At 42.7% G+C, this 23,800-nt stretch overlaps 1 long non-coding RNA gene across 1 annotated transcript in view; it reads left to right on the top strand.

Moving 5' to 3' along the window:
• Positions 1 to 23,800, top strand: part of LOC116279949 (uncharacterized) — a 69,081-nt gene that overhangs the window by 26,756 nt on the left and 18,525 nt on the right. The window contains exons 3-4 of the long non-coding RNA XR_012071825.1: positions 4,011 to 4,126; positions 16,703 to 16,815. This is a non-coding gene — a long non-coding RNA (uncharacterized lncRNA). The remainder of the gene's footprint in view (positions 1 to 4,010; positions 4,127 to 16,702; positions 16,816 to 23,800) is intronic.

Raw genomic sequence — 23,800 nt, forward strand, 5'->3', positions numbered from 1 at the left:
CAATTTGGCCATAAACTACTGTTAGCTTCCCTTTTGTCTCAGATAACAGCATCTGAGGAAGAAGTCTGATGTGGATAAGGGTTAGTGACTTAACCGCAACCTCCCCATCAGGTTAGAAAGAAAGCAAGTCTCACCAAATTCTGCTACCTTATAACCATATATCAAACACACATTCTCAAATCAGCAGGCCCCAAACATTTCTTACCACCTGTTCCATAGACTCTACGAAGTCCCAACTTCCTACCCTTTTAAGTGCTCCGACCACTACATTGCATGAAAAGCTCATTTGAGGAAATCGGGACCATGTTCTAGAAGCAGGATTTTTGTTAACCTTTTTGGTTGCTGATCAGGACCTTAACCAGTGACCAGACACAGGACTGTTTAGGGATCAAGCATGGGTGCTATGGCCCAGGGCACAGGATAAATAGGCCCTCTGGATTCTCACATCTCTTACATGCAAGGGGGGAAGTTTAAAAAAAAATAAAAATTTTTAGTTTATTCGTGCATCTTGAATACTTTTAAATTCAACAGTTAGAGCTCATATATAGTGTCTACCATGATGGTCCACAGGTCACTGTTGTCATCAATAAAAACTTGTTTTCAACATGCACTATGCTAATTAGAAAAGCCCCAGGAATTGGTCAAGGATGTCCCCTGAGTGTGGCCTTTGTGGTTGAATTCAAGCTCACCATCTCAGATTATGGATTCTCAGTTAGAGCAACTGATAGCGCCTGGCCTCTGCACAAGTATTTTGTGATCAGTTGTAGACATCGCGATCACCTGCATTTGGAGGGGTCAGGGGAGTAAGGGTGCATAAAAGACAAAATTCACACACTTTACAATTTTGAGTTAAAACTAACCTACCAACTAGAGTTTCTCAGCCAAGTATTTTTCTGTTATTTTATTAAACACATCCTATCAGTTGTGACTCCTCAGGCCTTGAATTTTCCAGGAAAATAAAGCTGTTGGCTCTTCTCCAGCAAAGAAAGATGTTTACTCTTTGCTTATCACCACTGGAGACGTGTACTTTTCTTACCTCACTCCCCCAGGAAGCCTAAAAGATAAAAATTTGAAATGATAACAGACTTCAAAGAATACATTTTAATCTTACCTCCTGCCTGGATAGCAATTGCAAGTCAACTAGCTGGTTTTTATAAAAATCATCTGTAAAATATCTTTCAGTAACAATTTGAAGTTAGTGACTATTTTTCATTGGCTGTAGCTTCTTGGAGTTAAGATGCTGAAACTGCAGAAATATCATGCTGAAACCTGCCAGGTTAGAGGCATTCTGGATAAATACTCTTCTAAACCTTACTAATTTGGGCAATAATTCTGCCAAAGTTCTACCAAGAAATAATCTAAATGGAAAAACTAGGTTAGGAATCAAAAGAGGAGGTGTCAGAGATAAAAACACATCCAAATTCATGTGTAATCACAAAATAATACTGTTCATTGGCTGAGAAACGCAAGGAGACTTTTATGTCATCTCTCATCAACAGATCAGATTTAGGGATTATTTATAATTAGCCAATAAACTGGGCTGCAAAATCATCAATTCGCTCTTAAAATAACCCCTGAGCATTCAGGCTCTTAAGTCTAACTAATCATATGTGTAGAGTAAGTACAAGGGTTAATGAAACTGACACAAAGGGAGGCTGTCATCAAATTTATAAGGCTTATTTTGTGGAGCAAAGAATTCATGAGCCTCGATTTGGCTGTTTTGTGGAAGCAGCCTCCTTGACAGCCATGTTAACGGACAGTTTAATAGACAGTTTAAAACAAACTGCAATTACCCCATGCCTGGCCGGCCCGTCCCCGTTTTAATAGACTCTGCTAGAACAAACAAGTCTGGCTAAGTAAGAAAGTCGGCATCTTAATTAAAACTCTCAAAAACAAACAAAAGTCCACTTAATTTCGAAAAGAAACTGGCCTTATGAAAAATGGAAGTAAATTCAATTTCAGCAGGAGACAGCCACATAAGCCACCAATGAATGAAGACATGGAGACCCAGTGGTGCATGACAGAAATCCAGTGTCAGATTCAGCGTTTCATAGTTAGAGCTGGGTAACTCTCTCCTCTTTCCAACCTCAGTGCAATCATTATTAGTAATAATTTGGAAACTGCTCTCAGTGAAGATCGTTATGCCTCTACAACTGTTTAAATCCGTCTCTGGACATTGATCTTTGATAACTAACTACTCATCATAATGAAAGAGCAGGTACCACTCCTTCAAGACAGACTCACAGGTACCCCTATTGTATTTTCAGAAGAGCTACTGTCCATCCTCCTTGATCGCACATGACTCAGCGTGTCCGCACCCAAAGCTGTAGGTGTCTCCATCCAATATTCTGAATGATGCTCGAGTGGACTAGTGGGCATCACTTGGTGACAATGAGTTTCCTACAGACCTTTTCCATACTCAGCTTTTTCTTACTGAGAAGGTGGTTGAAATGCTGCTCCGTATTTATTAATGTGATGCCATAGGCTAAGCCATATGATCCCAGAAGATTTCAGAGTACAAATATTCTGTCAAAGCGTGTGGTAAAACCACTAATAGAAGCATGCAGAACAGAATAATAAAAATCAGATTCCAGTTTTAAGTGGTATAAAATAGGACACTGTCCTAGCTCTCCTGTTAAGCTTGAATCTATGTAATGACACGATAGGTCAACATCATGGTTTTTAATAACTTAATCCAGTAGCTATGATAAGAACCAAGGAACCCGGTGGACAAGTGTTATTGGGGAAATGCTCAATATGGGAAGCAGAAATTACTGTTAGCGTAGAGCCTTCATCATTCAGATGGAAATGTCAATAATTCTAGTGAATAGCCCAGTTTTATTTGTTCGTTTCTGAGGGGGAAGAATTCAGTTCCAAGAGACTATCATTCTTCTTAAAAAGGTATCATATAATAAAAAATTTAGTTTTTTAAATGACCATGGTGAGTGCATTAGTTTGCTAGAGCCACTGTAACAAAGCACCCCAGGCTGAGTGGCTTAAGTGACGGAAATTAATATCCTCACAGTTCTGGGGCCATCAAGGTGTCAGCAGGACTGATTTTTTTCTGAGGCCTCTTTCATTGGCTTGTCGACGGCCGTCTTCTCCCGAGTCTTCGCATGCTCTTCCCTCTGTGCAAGTGTCTGTATCCTAATCTCCAACTCTTGTAAAAACATCGGTCGTGTTGGATTAGGGCCCTCCCTAATGACCTCATGTTACCGTGCTTCACCTCTTTAAAGACCCTGTCTCCAGATACGGTCTTATTCTGAAGCGCTGGGGGTTAGGGCTTCAGTATCTGAGTTTTGAGGAGGAGGCAGTTTAGCCCGTAACAGTGAGCAATTAAAAATACTCGTCCTGCAAATTTGAGGCGAAGTTCTCTCTTCTATACTCTATAGTGCTGAACTCCGAGGCACCGAAGGGAATGGAAATCTGCTCTTTGGGGAAACAGGATCTACTCCTTGCTGCCTAATTGAGACACCTAACTCCTGCGTTTAAAACAGAACCCTTTTCCTGCCACCCTGAGCCTATCCTTCCTCATCCGCCCCGTGCCCTCCCAGTCTTCCCATTCAGCATATGTCAGCACTGTCACCCAATAACTTTGCAAAAATCAAGGCATCCTTTTTGATTCTTGTCTCCCTCCCATACCCCATAGTCTATCCTACAGCAAATCCTGTCTATATCCTTTCACAGCATGGTCTAAATCCTTCCCTGCCTCACTGCCTCCACCATTTGAAGCCCTGCTGGGAGTCCTCAGTCCTCCTATTGGTCTCCGGCTTCTTCTTTTGGCCCTTTCCATCTATTGTCCCTGTGGTAGCCAAAGCAATCCTTTTAAAAAGTAAATCAGATCAAATCACATCACTCTTAGGAAATAAAATCTCAATTAAATTCTTGCCGTTGTCTACAGGGCTGAGCATCACGCGGCCCCTGGATAACCCTCTGACCTCCGTTTCTGCCAGTTTCCCTTTACCTGGTCTATCTGAGTTCACTATTTATTGTCTCAATGTCTGCCATAGAGGATTTGATCAATGATATCAATCGTCTGAATGAGTGAAGGAGTGAATTAATGGACCTTTGCAAGCCCATTTCCATGAGGACGCGGAATGGCCCTCCATCTAGGGGAGAAAAAAAAGTAAGTCAAGTTGTTTAAATTTTCTAAGAAATGTCTATCTGACAGTCCACACATACGATGTCTAAGGCATGGCAGTCTTTCCCCCCAGGCAGCGACACCAACTCCTCACTCTGGCAGCCTGGCATTGAGTGAGAACCAGAGCTGGCAGATCAGCAGGCCCTGCTGGAGACCATTTCTCTTTGCAGAAACATGTTCTGTGAGACACGCTCACTTCCCCCCTCTCTATACCTTCAAAGCCCTACCTGTATACCAAGTTAGACTTCTAAAAATTGCTATTTCAAGACCATATAATCTCATAGAAATGTTCTGTGCTGTCCCTGGGCCTCATTTGGTATTGCTCATGGCCGGGTGGCCGAGTACATGCTGTATAAGAATGACCCACATAAATATGTTTCTGATGTTTTAAATTCCTGTCTAAAGATATCGGTGATGTTGCTCAAATACCCTTTGTATCTGGAACTTTGTGACAGATCTGATTTTGAGATATAGTTCCAGGAAAGTGTTTCTCTCCCTTTATCAACGAAGACAACATAACACGTATTTTCTTTTTTATCTTGGCTCCAGGAAGCATTCCTCTGCTTTAGCCAAGGCATAACCACAGACCCATGTCTGTGTCTTAAGACACACGGTCTCTTGTGTCAATTTAGCACCGAGTTGATTGAATATTTAGCAGTTACCCAGTTATACTTATCCATTAAAAATCTACATAGGTCAATTAGAAATTGTAAGTCTTCCCTTGTAATTAATCAAAATATTCAAGGTGGTTGGGGTCTATACGTTTAAAAATCTACATAATTAGAAATCTCAAGTTTTCACTTGTAATTGACCAAAATATTCAAGGTGGTTGGGTGTGTAGAAACAATATAATGTTAGTTGGCACAGCAAACAGTTGATAATTTTATGTGAGAGTGTTATCTGGTCTTGAGTCAGAATTAAAGATGATCAAGCATTAGACTTGAGAAGTAAAATCTTAATTTGTGTCTGATTGAAAGTCAAGCTTATATTTGACTTTTTGTTTTACATTAATTCTTTTTACATGGATTAACCCTTATTATTATTATTATTATTATTATTATTATTATTATTATTATTATTACTAGTGCATTCTTTACATGGATTGGTCCCTTTTGATATTATTTTAATATTGATAAGTTAAATATTTAATCATAAATAAATGTAATTAACATCCATTTCTTCTTGGTCACAAAAATTTCTATTTGACATGGAAATAAAAAATTATTCTTTCAGTGTTTACATTCCCCCCAACGGTGCACAAGGGTTCCCTTTCCTTCACGTTTTCACCAACACTTGTTATTTCTTGTCTTTTTGATAATAGCCATTCTAACAGATGTGAGGTGACATTTCATTGTAGTTTTGATTTGCATTTGATTTGCATTATGATTAGTGATGTTGAGCACCTTTGCATGTACTTGTTGGCTATCAGTGTGTCTTCTTTGCAAAAATGTCTATTCAGATTCTCTGCCCATTTTTTAATTAGATTTTTTTTTTTTTGCTATGGCGTTCTTTATATATTTTGCATATTAAGTCCTTATCAGATATATGATCTGCATATATTTTCTCCTGTTTGGTAGGTTGCCTGTTTTACTTTGTTGATGGTTTCCTTTGCTGTGCAGAAACCTTTTAGTTCGATGTAGTCCTACTTGTTTGTTTTTGCTTTTGTTCCCATATCCAAAAAAATCACTGTTAAGATGTTACAGGAGCTTACCACCTATGTTTGCTTCTGGGGGTTTTATGGCTTCAGGTTTTACTTTCAAATCTTTAATCCATTTTGAGTTAATTTTTGTGTATGATATAAGATAGTGACCCAGTTTCATTCTTCTGCATGAGGCTGTCTAGTTTTCATAACACCATTTACTGAAAAGACAATCTTTCCCCATTGTATATTCTTGCTTCTTTTGACATAAATTAATTGACCATATATGCATGGGTTTATTTCTGGGCTCTCTATTCTGTTCCATTGATCTATGCCAATACTATACTGTTTTGATAACTACAGCTTTGTAATATAGTTTGAAATTAGGAGGCATGCTGCCTCTAGCTCTGTTGTTTTTTCTCAAGGTTTCTTTGGCTATTCAGGCTCTTTTGTGGTTCCATACAAATTTTAGGATTGTTGTATTTCTGTGAAAAATGCCTTCAGCATTTTGATAGGGATTGTATTGAATCTATAGATTGCTTTGGGTAGTATGGGCATTTTAACAATATTGGTTCTTTCAATCCATGAGCACAGAATATTTTCCCACTTATTTGTGTCTTCTTCAGTTTCTCCATCAGTGTCTTATACTTCTCAATGTACAAGTCTTTCACTTCCTCTATCCCTATGTATTCCATCTTTCTATCTCTTATCTCTCATTCAAAGTTTGCCATGCAGCTGAGTACTGGTGTTGGAGGTGAGGTCAGGATACTTGGGGCTCTCCATCCAGCAAGGAGATGAGACTAGATGAGACTAGATGAGATCCACCTGCAAGAAGCAGGTGGAGCTTAGTGAAGCTGGGGTTGATGACAACAAAAATCCCAAGTACACTTGTCTGTCTCATGGATTTTCCTCCAATCAGTTCCCATGGGATCAGGCTTGAGTTATAAAAACCAGATGCTACAATAAAATAAGATAAGAAAACAAAAAGCTGTTCCAAGAAAACACAATCAGTTCCATCAAAGCCTTCATGGGCATCAGCAGCTTTGGCCCCAGTGGCATGACAGCATCAAGAGATGGCACTGGTGGCATGGTGGGGATGCCTGGTTGCTGGCCTCTGCAGCCACTGAAGATAGTAGCATCAGATTTATGCCATAGCAGATGGGTCCCTGGGTATTGACAGGAGGTACAGATCAGCCACCCTAGTGCAGGTCTGTATGTCAGCAGTGGCTATGCCTGTGCCTGTGGTGGCTTCAGTGGCATAGCTGCTGCTCTGGGCACTGGCAGCAAGAAGAGACAGCCACAGTGAGTCTGAGTAAATGGGAAATGATGATGCCAGTGGCCCGTGTATGGAGCATTCTGTAAGGGTGACTGGTATAACTCTACCCTTAGGCAGGGTGGTTATACCTGGAATAAGAAGGATTTTGCTTCTTGCTACCAAGAAATAGATCTACTAGGGTGAATCAGAAAGAGATCTCTGCATCCCACCAAACCAGATAGATAACATTCTTCCTATCAGAAATTAATTTTTATTGATAAGTAAATTGTGTGAAAGCCACATCTCCAGCCTCAGCCAGAAGAAATATGGATGTAAATGTCAACATGTCAAATCCATGTTCTTCTTCTCCGATCCTCTTGTACTGCAGTTTCTGCAGGGTTTGACCTTATCTTCACGTGAACATTATTAGTCAAAGACGTTGAAAGAATAGTGCAGTTTCATTGATTTTTGAAAGGAGGTAGAGAAGACACATGAAGAAGAAAGTTTTTTAGGAATTTGCATAGTCAAGGAGGAGATGGGCACTTGGAGTAACTGATTATGTTTACTTAATCTAAATTCTTTTCTAATATTAGAAAAAAGAGTAACTTTATCTAAATTCTTTTCTAATATACAAATAGCTCATACTGCTTAATATTAAAAAACCAAGCAATCCCATCAAAAACTGAGCTGAAGATCTAAATAGACATTACTCCAAAGAAGACAGCCAGATGGCCAACAGGCACATGAAAAGATACTCAATATCACTAATTATTAGAGAAATGCAAATCAAAACTTCAGTGAGGTATCACCTCACACCAGGCAGAATGGCCATCATTAAAAAGTCTACAAATGATAAATGCTGGAGAGGGTGTGGAGGAAAAGGAACCCTCCAACACTGTTGGTAGAAATGTAAATTGGTTCTGCCAGTATGGAGAACAGTATGGAGTTTCCTTAAAAACCTAAAAATAGACTTACCATATGATCCAGTAATCCCACTTCTGGGCATATATCCAGAGAAAACTCTATTTCAAAAAGATACATGCACCCCAGTGTTCATAGCAGCACTATTTACAATAGCCAAGACATGGAAGCAATCTTAATGTCCATTAACAGATGACTGGATAAAGAATATGTGCTATTCATGCAATGGAATACTATTCAACCACAAAAATGAATGAAACAATGCCATTTGCAGCAACGCGGATGGATCTGGAGATCATCATATTAAGTGAAGTAAGTCAGACAGAGAACGACAAATATCATATGATATCACATATACATGGAATCTAAAAAAAAAATGATACAAATGAACTTACAAACCAGAAATAGACTCACAGACATAGAAGACAAAATTCCAGTTTTCAAAGGGGAAGGGGCAGAAGAGGGATAAATTAGGAGTTTGGGATTAGCATATATACACTACTGTATATAAACCAGATAAACAACAAGGACCTACTATATAGCACAGGGAACTATAGTCAATATCTTGTAATAATATATAATAGAAAAGAATCTGAAAAAGACTATATATACACTATATATATATATATAGTAATTGTTCAGTAGCGCCTGTGAGAGGCAGCATGGTGGGATCATTCAGAGCATGAGCTGGGAGACTGGCTGTCAGACTTTAATCCAGGCACCACTGTGTGACGGTGGACAAGTCACTTTACTCCTGTGCCTCAGTTTCCTCACCTGTAAAATGGGGACAGCGGCAGAAACTACTTCCAGGAGTCGCTGTTAGGATTCAAAGAGTTAGAACAATGCCAGGCTCGTAGCAAGTGCTCTATGTGTGTCTGACAAATAAGAAAAATGAAGGAAAGAAATCTGAGGTCCCCCAGACCTGACTCACAGGCACTCTTCTGAATGCAAAACTTCTTTTGAAGACTGTTTTCTAACTGCAAAACTCACACATGTTCACTGTTCCTTGGTGATATTTTGCCTTATTAAATATTCTTCTACATCATTCAATGACAGCATAGCATTCGATTAGAGGAAGATGTATATCCATTTAAAATAAAATCTGCCAGTTTTGACTTTTTACCTGCAATACCCTTTCTCTTCCACTTTTGCTAGTGGGGCAAGAGAAATCATTGCTGCCTTCCAGGATGGAAGGAAAGGAGAGCCAGGGCTCTCAGTCATCCACAAATTTAAGCCAAAAAGGATGGGGAGGTTATATATATATATATATATATATATATATATATATATATATATATAACTGAATCACTTTGCTGTACCCCTGAAACTAACACAACATTGTAAAACCAACTGTACTTTAAATAAATAAATAAAAATCCATAGACTTTTGTCACAGCTAAAACCTGGAAACAAATTAAAAGTCCTTCAAAAGCAGCTCATTGAATAAACGATAGCATATCTCTATTCTAACATCCTAATCAGCACCCACACCCTGGAAAATAATCAGATAACTCTATATTTTCTAATATGGAAATATCAAAATGTGTATTATTAAATGTAAAAAAAGTTACAGAGGACTATGCTTACGATGATGATCCCAACCGTGGAAAAGGAAAACAAAGAGTATTTACATGTAAACTTAACTCAAGTTTTAAATTGCTTCTGCAAAGATACATAAGAAACGTTCAACAATCCTTGCTTTTCTTTTGTTTGTTTTTGGGAGGGGTGGGTAATGAGGTTTATTCATTGATTTATTTAAACAGAGGTCCTGGGAACTGAACCCAGGACCCTATGCTTGCTAAGCATGCACTCTACCACTTGAGCTATATCCTCCCCAACAATCATTACTTTCAGGGAGAAGCACTTGGGGTAAAGAATCAAAGAGAAAGGAAACTTTTACTTTTAATTTGTATCTTTATGCATTGTTTGAATTCTAACCATGCATGCCTGTTACATTTACTTTATGTCATATATATTACTATATATGCCTGTTAATATCAATCAATAAATTGATTTTAGTGAATAGTTAATAAAATAGCTAGCAAAATGGTAAATTATTTTAAATTGTAATAATGATTAAAAAAAAAAAAAAGAATGCCCATGCCAGTAAGAAAAGCTTACATGTAATAACTGAAGTTAGCGAAGAGGTAAGATTCCTAAAATTCCGCTGATTTAAAAAAATACATGTTTGATGTAAAAGTCATGTGCCCTGAAGCTAAAATTCAAGAAAAGGCTGAGAAAAGATCTAAAAGAACACAATCACCAATACTCTGTAAAATCCATACCCTGGAGGGGTGGTTTATGTGGAAAGTTTGATTTGGACCTGGATGGCGAGGCATCTGAATAAGTTTGTATAGTGTGGTCTCTGATGCTCCCAGAATGGGGTGAAGGAAAAGTTGGGAAGCAGATAATGTTTTTAACAGCATTAGAGCCCTGGGGAATATGACCAATGAGAATCCGTTCTATTTCCCATAGTTTTCAGGAAGCTCCTCAATCTGGCTTCTGCTCACCTTTCCAAGTTTCACGTCTCCTTCCATCTTTCCCAGCCTTTGTCCCAAGGATGCTGACTCATTTACAGACTCTATTTTTTATTGCTTTGTATCCCCAAACCTTAGCATGATGCCTGGACCACAGAAGGTATCATAGCTATTTGTTGAATCAGGTAGCTGACCTAGTCATTCAGGAAAGATTGACTCTCTGATTTCCTGGAACCACAGATGGGAGGACTGTTGGGATGGAAAGCAACAGTAGTAACTGAAAATGTAGGAAGCATCATTTTGGGGGATCACTAGGATATGTCCAACCTTCTCAGGCCAGTCTTGTAGAGAGCTCCTTAACTTCCAGGTTGAAGAGAGAGGAGCAGCCTGGAAGACCTGGGGCATTTGGAGCCATTGACTCCCGATGGCAACTGAGCTCACTCACATTTTACCGTATTTGAACATCTGCGTGGCAGCTGGCAAAAATATGAGCTCACAGATCGTTTTCCAAATCTTTAGTCCCACCTAAATTATAGTCACACTTGGGAATTTTTATTGTTCTTACTTCCCAAGTAAGGCTCTGCCCTTAGACAGTTGGAAAGCTCAGCTCCTTTGCGGACAGATGGGACAAACTCTCTGCTGTGATATACACTCCAGACTCTGCTTGCAGGATGAGGCTGTCGCCACCACCCCAGGGCTTAGCCTGAGACAGCGTTCGTTCGTGTTTGGTCTCCTCCCCTTTTGTTACGCAAAAAACTAGGTTTGCCTCTTGGTGGGCGTCTAGCCAAAAGATGCAACAAAGACAAAAGGTAGGGAGAAGGAAGATTTATTCCTTGCAGCAAGTAAGGATCCTTCCCAAAGCAGTGTCTCCCCAGACAGCAAAACTGGGGAAGTTCTAAGCTAAGCGTACGTGCATATTCATAAAGGGGCTTGGGGGACAGAGTCCAAGCTTCAGGTGAGTGAAGTCACAAAAGTCAGAAGAGGCTGACATCATCCTCCCTTATGTCCCCGTTGACTGGTGGTTGAGCACTTCGGGCTAATCTTCACCCCTGAAACACAACGAAGAGTCTTTACAACGGATGTGTTATCTTTGCTATTGTCACTTCTCTTGTCTGATAGCAGTCTTTCGTTGCTGAATTCTTTTGTTCCCTTCCGGTCATTCATTACTGAGACCTGTTCAAGGACAAGCACTGTGGCCAGGCTTAGATCACACAATGGCTTAGGCCAAAAATGGCTTCTCCTGTGTCAAGAAAGCCGTGCCTGGTTCTCTTTCTCCGGGACCTCCTACCCTGTCTGCTTACACTTATGATTCTGCTTCCCTCCCTCCTGCCTGGTCTCCTTGTGAGCACTTCCTGAGCAAGTCCCTCACAGCTCACAGACACATCTCCCTCTCAGAGAGTAGTTTGTGCTAAACCTGACCTTACTAAGTGGGGGATATGAATGTGCATAAAACGCGGTAACAATTCTCAAGGCCTTTTCAAGCAAGTTGAACTTGATTTGAAGTTGTACGTGTATTCTTAGTGGAAGACCAACCTCCAATATGTTTAGAAACAGGATGATGACATAGACATTCTTGGAATCTTGAGGACAATCCTTCTGTTTTTATAAAAAGTTGCCTGCCTCATGCATGCCTGTAGGTTTGCCTGTTTGGCCTTGCTTCACTAAATTAAACAAAAACAAGCATTATCAAATGTTTAGAATTAATGGAGCCTTAGGCTTCAAGGAGCTTGAGGAGTCATTCCTGACCAGCCCACGAGCAGCACTCTCGCTGTAGTAAGGCCGTAACCTTTGTGGTGGGGAGGCGGGTTTCCCCAGTTTTATTTTTAAATCTAACAGCATAAGCAATGCTAGCCACACCAATTAAAACAAGTAAAGAGTTAACCTTCAAAGTGACCACAGTCCAGATGGCAGCGTGGAAGTCATCAGAGTCATTTCATCTTCCAGAAGATTTATCACTGCAGTAACCCAAGTCTTTCATGTGGGTTTCTGCCACAATCCTTACTGCGCACACACGAAAAGAATCTGGCGTTCATGGGTATGACATAGACCATGAACATGGATTTGTGCAATAAACAGGACCCTTGGGGCAGAAGGGTTGCCAGGAGAAACGTGCAGCCTTCGCCACCGGGTTTGCGAAGATGCTCACGTGGGTGCCAAGGATATTAGAGCTCGTGATCTTACTTCACAGTCACCCACTGTTCACTCCTCACCCTTTGCTTTCTCCTGTCCTAATTCCTAACTTCTGCCAAATGTACCCTGTCAGCTACTATATACTCTTTCTTCCAGTTCTGCCCCAGACTTTCCCATGCTCTGTTCAAAAAGCCCCAGTTTCCCCCTCAAAAGCTGTTCCTCAAGAATTATCCTCCACCCCTCACCCCCACCCAAGAAATCCCAAGTGGTGGTGTCTCACGTTGCACTGAAAGCCTCAAAGAAGGACCTGAAAGGGCCGCCTGGCTCCCGGGCACAAGGGCCATGCCTTCGGGCTTCCCCACTCACATCTTGTTTTAGACAGCCTGAAATCAAGTTTAAGAGCTCATTCTCTATGGTCATGAAATTTTACAAAATGCTGCAGAGTTGAACTGAGATGATACAACCACTTTATTTTCAATATAATGTATTTTTAGCTGAAGGGGGTTTTCAGAGGAAAGCCATATCTTTTATAGGGTATCATGCTTGTCAAAAGCAGTTACAGAGTACATAGAACCCTCAAAGTCATGTTCAAGTATAGTCTGGATATGGTTTGTGTATCTGAATAAATATAAATTTGACCAAGCCTTCTTGTGTATGAAATAGAGCCTAAACCATATTACTTTTGAAAAAAAAATTGAAGTTACTCAAATGCTTTGATTTAAAATTGCTTCCACCAGCCATTGATTTCGAAATGTCATTTGCCATGTAATTCCAATTGACTTTACAGACTACAGAGCATGGAATTATTGCATTGAAAGGAGACTTTAATGATCTTATGTAAGCCAGAAACACTTTATTTAAAATTTATATGAAAGATTTATCAATTGTTTGGCCCGGGAACCTCCTGTTTCAGACACCTGTCATTTAAATGACAGGATTTAAAAGAATACATGACATTTCTAGAAATCGGACCAAGGTTGTAGCAAATGAAGGATTAATTTGTAGTTTTTGTGGTCAAGATATTTCAAAGCCATGGCACAAACTGCTCATTCCTGTTAGACGTGATCTTAGATCCATTCAGACCATCAAGTCAGCCCAAGGCAAAATTATTAGTCTCATTGTCTGTTGCTGCGTAATCTATTATCCCAAACTTTGTGGCATAAACCAGCAACCATCAGACTATGTTAAAGGATTTGGTGGGTCGGGAATTTGGAAAGGGCCCAGTAGAGCTAGCTCGTCACCGCTCTGTGTCGTCTGCGGCCTCAACCGAAGAGGTTGGAACGGCTGGATCTGGAGGATTCACATCCAGGACGGCTTCTTCACTCAGGCATCTGGCTCCTGGGCTGGGCTGGGCTGCTCCAAGCTGGGCTCCCCAGCGCTGCTGCCCGGGGGACCTTTGCATGGCTTCTCCATGTGCCTTGGGCTTCTCACAGCACGGGTCCCAGAGCAAGCATTCCAAGAGCAAGGGTTCCAAGAGAACCAGATGGAAGCCGTCTGGCCTTTTCTGACCTGGTCTTGGAAGTTACACAGCGTCTCTTCTGCCATGCTCGTTGTGCAAAGTACTCGCAAGCCCACACAGAGGCAAGGGGAGGAGTCAGCGGGAGGAGGGTCCAAGGATGTGTGGCTGATTTTTAAAACTACAACTGTTAGGGTTTTGGCAAGATGGAAAAAATATGAACTTGGCTCTGAGTCCTGATTCCTCCATTTCTAAATGGGTAACCTTGGGCGAGTTCCTTGACCTCTTTCTTCACTGTTCGAACTCAGATTGCGATCAGTCACAAAGCTGTTATGAAAAGGCACAAATCCATGTCAGAGAGCACTGGCGTTCGTAAGCAGTTGGCTGACTCTAATCCTCCTTTTTCTTAACCAGTTACCTCCTTTCTCAGGCAGGAGCATTCTTAGTCTCCCTCCCATAATTCCATCCAAATTGGCTCTCAAAGCCATTGTTCAAAAGGTGGGATCTCCTGGCTGCCCCTCCGTAGCTGAGGAAGGACATGGTGGGATGCCCACAGAAGGGGCACATCTCAGAGGCCACCTGCTCTACGGCTCCACCAGGCCTAAAGCCTACCCCGTCCTCCGGTTTGGTTAGAGTTTCAAATCTCCCCTCGTATGACACCTGTAGGAGCCACTGAAAGACATTCTTTAACCCTCAGGAACTGCCTTTTCCTTTAAAGAAAGAAAATGAAATGGAATCCCAGATCACGGACCCACAGGATAGAATTTTTCTGAAGCCTACATTTCTGTTCTTTCTACTTCCTGCCCCTGTCTGGTGTCAGATCCACTGAGGTAAGGACACCCTGAGAAGGCAGAGGGTACTTTCAGCCTGGCTTCCTTCTCTGCCCAAGTTCTTTAAGCACATCACCCAAATCTGCTCCAGCCACCAGAGCAATTTCATTCATCTCCAGAATCAAAGACCACGTAGAATATTCCGAATGTGAGGGCAGGGAGGGCAATCCTGTATTCAGTTATGACCAAAGGCCATGCTGAGGGTTATTTCTTTATTTATTGTCATTGTTACAATTCTTTAGCCACCCCACTGGCCTCCCTGTTGTCATTCCCGGTCTCCCCCAGGCTCATCCCCACACAAGGGTCAGAGATCTTTCTAGAACCAGGTCAGGCCACACACTGACCTACTCAGAACCCATGATAGCTTCCTGTTGCCCTTGGAGTGAAGTCTGAGCTCCCTGCAGTGTCTTACAAGGCCACACACAATCAGCCGTCAATACTTCTTAGATCTCACTTCCCACAGAGCCAACCAGGCCCGCATTGCCCGGACCCCCTGAGCTTAGAAGGGCCCTACACTTGATTCCGTGCTCTGCTGCTGCTGTTTTGAATGTCTTCATGACTTTTGAACAAGGGGGCCCGCGTTTTCATTTTGCACTGGGCCCGGCAAACCATTCGGCAAGCCTCCTCCAGCCACCCAAGCCTTCTCAGCTCTTCCAAGGGACCAGGTTCACGGTCAGTCCTGCCTCGGGAACTGGCCAGCTGCTGCTCCTTCTTCTGTCTTCCGAGAATGCTCACGTGGTGAACTGTCTGCTCGGCTGTTTTCTCTCCATCACTGGGGTCTCCCCACCAGAGAAGCCTTCTCTGACCGTCAGGTCCACGGTGTCACCCCTCCCCATACGCTGAAGCATTCCTTCTTCAAGGCAGCCGTCACTGCCTGGTGTTACACATAACATATACATATATTTCCCTTTTTTTTTTTAAGAAAGAAAGCCAATTTTTTTTGAGGGGAGAGGTAATTAGGTTTATTCATTGATTTATTTATTTTTTAGAGGAAGTACTGGGGATTGAATCCAGAACCTCGTGCATGCTAAGCATGCGCTCTACCACTTGAGCTATAGGATAGCTCCCCGTTGTAGTATATTTTCTTAAGTGTGATTCTTTCTTGTTGCCCCTGTAGAGGTTCCTCCAGAGCAGGGACACTGTCTGACGTGGTCATTTCTTTGTCCCTGGGGCCTATGTTCCTGGCACAGAGTTTTTTCTCAGTACATGTTTGTTATATTAACTTTTTCCTCAGTCATCCCATGGAGTTGCCCATCTCACCAGGAGCCCATTTTAATTTTATAGACTTGGTTGTGAGCCGAGTTTAGAGGACACGTTTAGAGATAGGCTGCTTTACTTTCATTCTGGGTCACCTGGCTTTTCTGAACCAGCCACCCATCTCCACTCATCTTAATCTCTCTCCCTCTTTTCCCTCTTTCTCTTTCTCTGGTTTTAAGTGACTCTTCGAATATTCAAGGCCTGGAAACGTTGAGATTAATTTTCTAACTTTGAGGAGAGAAACAAGAGAAGTCTTAGGAAGTTATCAAGAGAATCACCCAGTTCACCCTGAACTGGACAATCCCTGGGTAGAAAGGATGTTTCAGGCTGGAACTGGGGAGAGGAGCACAGGGGAGGAGACCAGACAAGGAATACTTGAGTTTTTCCAGCTCTTGAGAAGGAAATTAACTTCCTGAGATTAGAAGACTGTGTAGTTGTAGGCCAGGAGCAAAAATACACATAGTCCGGCGTTCTCTTTGATATTAAATGTCCTTTAATTGAAGAAATGATCGCTGACATCTAAATTTCTAATGTGGGCGGCTATCTTTCTCCACATTCATGTTCAGGGTCGTTTTCGACCATTGTTCATTTCCCAGGTTTTCAGTCAAGGGCTGTGGTCTCTGCGTGAGTGTCCGTGGTGCTGCCTGCAGAGAAGGCAGCAGACGGCAGGTGCCGGCTTCCTGGGCTGCTTGCTGAGGCCTCCAGCAAGGTAAGAGGAGGGCCTCAGTGTCCCAGCATGAGGTCTCCTTGGCAGTCTTGCCAATACCCCATCTTTTGTTTTCTTGTTCTTTTTGCACTTCAGGTGGCCGGAAATGACTTAATTATAATCTTAGGTTCCTGACATACTCTCATTGTGGGTCCACGCACGCCTCTCTACGATTTATCTGTAGATTTTAAACAATGTTTTTTCTTTTATTTATTTACTTTTTTGAGAGGGGGAGGTAGTTAGGGTTATTTATTTCTTTTTAATGGAGGGACTGGGGATTGAACCCAGGACCTCATGCATGCCAAGCACATGCTCTACCACTAAGCTATATACCCTTCCCCATATGTAGATTTGTTTTAAATAATTTTATCAAATCCTATGAACTTACTAGGAGACTCAGAAACTGGGACACTGACAACACATCTAGGTGTGGCCCCCACCAGGCCCCTTGCCTCCCCAAACCCACGCTGCGGTAGCCACTACCTTAAGTCTTGTGTTGCTTATACCATTTGCTTTGAAGCTGATTTATTTTTAGAAATGTATGGCATTCCTGTATGTGCTCTCCAAAGCATATCTAGCTGGGGTTTTTCTTAGCTGTGGACGAAGGTATCCAATGGTAATTTTTCAGGACTTGCCCAGAAAGGGGAACTGACCTCGCGCCGGGACCGAATCCTTCTGCGCCAGGTGGGGTGGGGAGCGCTCTCGCCCATAGGTTCCGTCTGGCCCTGCAGCGCCCCACCCACGTGGCCGGCCCTGCCGGGCCCTCCTCCCTCTGCGGAGAGGAGCTGACAGCCCAGAACACAGGAGCCTGTTCCTGGGCTTGCTTTTCCTCCCATGGCCCACCTGCACTCCGGGCAGGGCTTCCAGCCACCCACTTTGCGAGGCTGCTCGATCCCCCACCTGTACAAACACGGGGCTTCCTGTCACCACGTGGCCGGAGCGGCGCAAGGCTGCGGATGCGGAGCTTCGAGTTTTTAATTTCCTAATGAGAACGATTGTAGACCTGGAAAACAGCTGTTATCCCAGGGGCCGCGGCACAACGTAATTCAATTGCGCCTTGATGATTTCTGTCTTGTCCTTTGCAATTTCCCACAAACCTGGAACACGTTTCGCTGCTCACTTTCCATCTCTCGGCGATCACAAGACTTGGCCCTCGGGGACACTCCGCAGCAGGGAACGGTTTTCACTCCACAAATCCCAAGTGAAAATAAGAGGATATTGAGTGACTCACGAAATTGTGGTACAATGTAGGGACACTGAGGTTGCAATGATAACCCAGTCCTCAGTAGGGGGTCCTTCCATGTCCTCTGTCACTGCTGTGATTGACCATTATTAAAAACAAGAGGCTGATGTGTCAGAGGAGAAAGAACATGAACTCTGACATCAGAAAAACAGTGAATTCAAATCCCACCTGTGTCATCTCGTTATGTGACCTTGATCCCCTGAGAGTTAGATGGAACCAAATCCCTGCTTCATGGGGCTTTATGAAGGTTACCTGAGATAAGGTGGAGCTCACACAGCCTGTAACACAGATTACAGCCTAGGTGCTTAATGACCAAGTAGCCTTGGGCCAGGCCCTCATTTCCTCACTCAGTCCCTAACTCCCAAGCCTCACTCCCTCTCCATTGTGATCCGTCACACATCATGGAGAGATGAATCACCCCAAGGAGCGCTTGTATATATCACATTTCCTTCCCTCCCTAATCAAACCCACATCCCTAAACAACAACAGAAACCTTCTGTGGCTTCCCAATGCCTTCAAGATGTTCACATGCCTTAAGCTGGCATTTCAGCTTGACCGCCGTTTAGAATAAATATACCCCATTCGCCGTGGTCTTGTGACCCCACACCTGAATTCTGTATTCTAGGCAAATGTGTTGCTCTCTGAACATGCCAGCTACATGTCAGGTCTCTCTCTAACTCTGCATGCCACACTCATACCCGCCCCCTTACAGACTGCTTGCCTCCTCCTTTTCACTGGTGTCCATTCTATCGTTTCTTGGAGGTGCAAATGAAGTCCCCACCTCTCTTCTTTGCCCACCTTCCCTTCCTGTTGGCTGCTGAATACATCTCACCCCGCTTTGTCATTAGTCATTTATATATGAGGCAGTCAGCTCCTGGCACAGGTGCTATAGAAGATGTTCAGAAATGCATAGTGATGATTGCCAATATAAAAGCACAAATTTCAAAGACATTTCCAATTAGAAATGCCTTCTTAAATTCACCTGTAATGCAACTCATGACAATTTCCTTCCATAAAATGTTTTTTAAAATGTTTATCTAGAGCCAGATTGAAAATATCAAATGTTGAGTTTGTGTATTGCTATTTTTAATTTTTTTTTTGCGTTTTTGTGTTTTTGCACTTTTTGCTGTTGGAGGGGTGTGTGTGTTTGGGTGTGAGTGTGTATGCATGTTAGGGAGCTGCATTGAGTGGTTTAGCCTCACTTCAGCCCCTAGTGAGAAATAGTTATTTCATTCCCTTCTCCATGGCTGCTCTCAGCTGATAAGCCTTCATCAGGCCACATTGGTTGTTCAAACATCCAAAATCATATTGGAATTTGGGGAAGATAACTGAAATAAGAATGAGCCTGACAATTGTTGCCCAGTGTCTGCCCTTTAAGTTTTCTCCCAGCCTCCCTGTGTGGTTTAATATCGTAATAAAAGATGCCAAGGTGATTGTCTTCCCAGAATTCCCTGGCAGTTGCAGGGATGGGGGGGTGGAAATGGAGGAGGGGCGTGTATCTGGCTCTGTTGGCAATGAAAGGACATTGAGGAAGGGGGTTCTGTTTAAGCTCTAAACTTGGCTGTTCAGATTCCAGGCATTCTCCAAGTTATACCTAAACCTTAACTTGGACAAAGACCAAAAGATTATGCATTAATACCATACCCCAAATATTTAGGGATTCTGTCAAATTGAAAGTTGGCCAGTATCCATGTGCAGTGGTGTAGCATGAACAATATTGGATTTGAAACGATTAAATGGTAATATCTTGAGTTCAAGTTTTTTTAGGAAGCTCTTAATTGGCGTCCATTTGTCTGCCTAATGCAGGAAGAGTTTTAAGTCTGATCTCCAAGAAGGAAGACATTGATCCAAGTTGGAGATTTCCAGTCTCTTCACTGTACAGAAAGTTGCAAATGTTCTCAGGAGAAAGTTTCCAACAAGGAGAACACTTACATATGGGGTTAGACTGCAGGAATCTTGCTAGGTCACAGAGCCAGCAATCCTCATAGTCCATTAAAGGGATTAAGACTTGTAGAGCAGTCCAAAGTTATAGAACCAGTACTGAAGTTCAGTTAAAGATGGCAGAACAAATACACTCATCAGGCTTAGTGAATGAGTCCAGATGGAGCCAGTCAGGAAGCTCTGGGAATATTTCTTCAAACCAATGAAACTGATTGTATCCCAAGTTCCGTTGAAGATATTGAGAGGAGATCATACAACAGTGTTTAGGTTTGGGAGGGAGGGTACAGCTCAGTGGTAGGGCGCATGCATAGCATGCACGGGGGCCTGGGTTCAATCCCCGGGACCTCCATTAAAATAAATAAGCAAATAAACCTAATTACCTCCCCCCAAAATAAAATAAAATGAAACAAAACAAAACAATGCTTAGGTCTGAATTACTGATAACTCAATGGGAAACTAAGAAAATGAAAAAAAAATAGTTCAATATCATCTCCAAGGAAATACAAAATATTATTCAAGAAAGGAAGAGCATTTGCAGGGCACTGTCAAGGTCAGTGTTATATACCATTTGCAATGTCATAATTACATAAGCAACTAAATATCTGTCTATGCAAAATGACCACATAACTATTTTTGGAAGATGGAGAGGTGGGTGGCAAGTGAGCATCAGGATGGTGAGGGTGGGAGAAAACGAGAGTGGAACATTCATTTCCAAACTGGAAACTCGATTGATAATGCCTAAATATGAAATAACAGATGAAAGTACGTCATTTAAGCACACTACAGCTGAGGATGGGGATAGCTCAGCGGTAGTGCACGTGCTTAGCATATGCCAGGTCCTGGGTTCCTTCCCCACTATCTCCTTTAAAAAAAAATTACAAATACTGTGGCTGCTTCTGGGAAAAAGAAAAGAGGATGGGGAAGACTCCTTTTTTTTTTTTTTTTTTTGAACAAGCTGTATGGATAAAAGTACAGGCTAAGTTGCTTTAACAAAAAGACCCCAAAACACAGAGGCTTAATTAAATGAGATCGATATCTGTGTCTCTTGTTTGATATGGTCCAGAAAGAAGCAACCTAGGTTGGAAGGTTGGCTTTATGACCCCCAAAATGTGGCTTCCATCTCTGGGGCCAAGGCAGCCAGCCGTTGGTTCTTGTCATCCCAGCCAGTGGGAAGGGGAAATGGGTCGGGGCAGCCCAGGTACAAACCTTGGCGGGAATATGCCCCAGGAGTGGCACACAGCCGTTGACCAGACTGTGGGCACATGGTCCTACCAAGCTGCAAGGGAGGCTGGGAGATGCAGGGACTAGCTGTGGGCCGCGTGCTCAGCCAAGAAGAGGAAGCCCTGTAATGAAAGAAGGTGAGAATTGATGTCAGTGCTCAACCAGCAACCTCTGTCAAATACCAAGCCTTGTAGAATTATTTGGATGCTTCCAACCAGGTGCATGCATGGCTTTAATACAAACGAAAACTCAGTTTAAGACAGTGCTTAAAGATCATCTTTTGAACAACAGAATGAGTGATTGAAAGCTAGAAACTGGGCTCCTGAAGCAGAATGCAGGCACCCCCAAAATAAACAGTGCAGATGGTGTGGTGCCCAGAGGCTCCGGGCCTGCCTGATACTACACTTTAGGTCCCTCCATTTCAGGATGCTCACAGCTCCTTTCTTGGTACCAATATGCTTCATATGCTGCAAGGGTGCATAGGCATACTTGCCAACCTATGATTTTAAAGCAAATTATTCCAAAAGAGCAAGACTCTGAGATGGAGATTAGTGTGTAGGAAGGAGGTTTATTGAGGGGATTTAACAAACCCAATATTATTTCTTTTTCTTTTTCTCTAATGGAGGAGGTTCCTCTTGGGGAGGAACCTTGGCTGAAGTAGCTGTCTTCAGGCTGAGTGATTCCCAGGGGGACTGGTCAGCGAGAACTGCTTCCAGCAGAAGCCACCACTGCTGGAATCCAAATTCTCTGAGCTCAGGGAACAAGTCCTTTATTCCTGAAGAGGGTTCTGTGCGATGCTTATCACCACCCCGGGATCCAAGCAGCTTGTCTCTGGGTCTCTGTGAAATCAGTCACTTGAATTTGGATCCCAGCAGGGGTGGCTTTTGAATTTCTCCATAGGAGAGGTTCAGGGGTGGCCATCTCATCGGGACGATAGAGGCATTGGGAGGTGCTAGAGGGTTTGTGTGGAGGCTGCATGGATACAGAGCAAGCATACTATTTGACTTTGGTTAGATTCTCACTGGAGGATGCCTTAAGACAGCTGTTGGGGATGAGAGGGAGGGGGACCTAAAATACAGGCAAACCAGATGATATCTGTGTTTATACTTTACTTTCATCTCTGCCTTAGGGTGATCAGTCAACAGTTGTTAACATGTAAAGAACTCTTAATGGGGATGTAGGCTCCAGACCAAGGGCAAGGGCTACAGATAATCCTACCTCCATCTGCCTCAGAGGGTTTATTGGTTATCACTGGAGTGTTAGAAGTTAGGAAAAATGAGTAGTGTTAAGGCAAGGGGTTGGCTAAGATTTCCACTGGCGCCTCCTCCCTTGATCCGGCCAACCCAGTAGCCCAGTGCCTTTGGAAGGATGCCCAAGGGATAGAATTCTGTCCTCTGGTCCCCACCTAATGGAGGTCAGCCTCCGTCACCTCTGTCACTTGATCCGGATGTCAACATTTTGTTGTGACTGCATCAAACTGAGAATTTCCTGCAGGGGCTGGTCAGAGTACCTAAGAAGACAAGAGAATGGAAGAAAGAGGTTGAATGACTATTTCTGTGCTTACCTGCTAATATGTGTTTTGGGGGTACGTGGCAGAATTTGGTCTGAGATGTGCTTTCATTTAATCATATGTCCTGGGGGTGAGCTGTATGAGGGAGAAGACAGAGTCCTCTAAGTGCTAGAGGCTGCCAGTATTTTTTGAAAGAGTCTCATAATTGTGAAGAGTCAAATTAGCCTAGAGGCTAAGAAAGTGAACCATGTCCCACTTTACTGCTGGTTAAACATTCCAGCAATTAACCTGTAAGATAAAGATACCTGAAATGTGACTATCAACACATTGGTTTAGTGCAATGATTGATCATAAAAATCAGCTATCCTGCTTCAGAAATTCTGTGCATGATTCGCGATAATGACAGCAAAGTCAACCTGACTTGACTATTCTAGGTGCTGGACACTTACGTGGTCTCCTCTATCGGACTTGGCCTTGAAAACAAGAATATTAAAAGCACACAGAGAACAAAAACCACTGTCAGTGTGATGGGAATCTGCAACGCCTGGAGTTAGACATGATTTCTCACTGCTCCTTTAACAAACCCCCTAGCTCAGACCAGGCTCTCCTCCTCCTAGCCCCAGGGACTCACCCACAGATTTACATCTGGGCTCATGAGTCTTTGATTGCCCTCCTCTGTTCACAAACCCTCCCTACCCTTCAGCAATCCCTTCCCCGTATAGGAGGATGCCTCCCCAGCTCTGTTGGCCAACAATGATCCCTCGGTCCTAACTCCTTTAACTTTGCCACTTACCTATTTCCTGCTTTTCTTCTTGAGATCTGAAGTCCCAGGAAAATTTGCGAGGGAGGAGCTTGTGGCTTTTGTCTCATCTGTTCAAGACATCTCTGTCGCACCGAGCACAGAGCTGAGAACTCAGGAGGTCCTCAATACATGCTAGTTAAGTCTAAGAGGGTGTAAACTCAGAACACGTGGCGTGTAAGCAGGGAGCAGCGAGGCTAGGGTGAACCGGAGGAGGCATTCAAATCAAATCATTTTTTTGATAAACTGTGCAAGAAAACAATACTATAGTTGG

The sequence above is a fragment of the Vicugna pacos genome, chromosome 4 (genome assembly GCF_048564905.1).
Source record: "Vicugna pacos chromosome 4, VicPac4, whole genome shotgun sequence".
Classification (NCBI taxonomy): Eukaryota; Metazoa; Chordata; class Mammalia; order Artiodactyla; family Camelidae; genus Vicugna; species Vicugna pacos.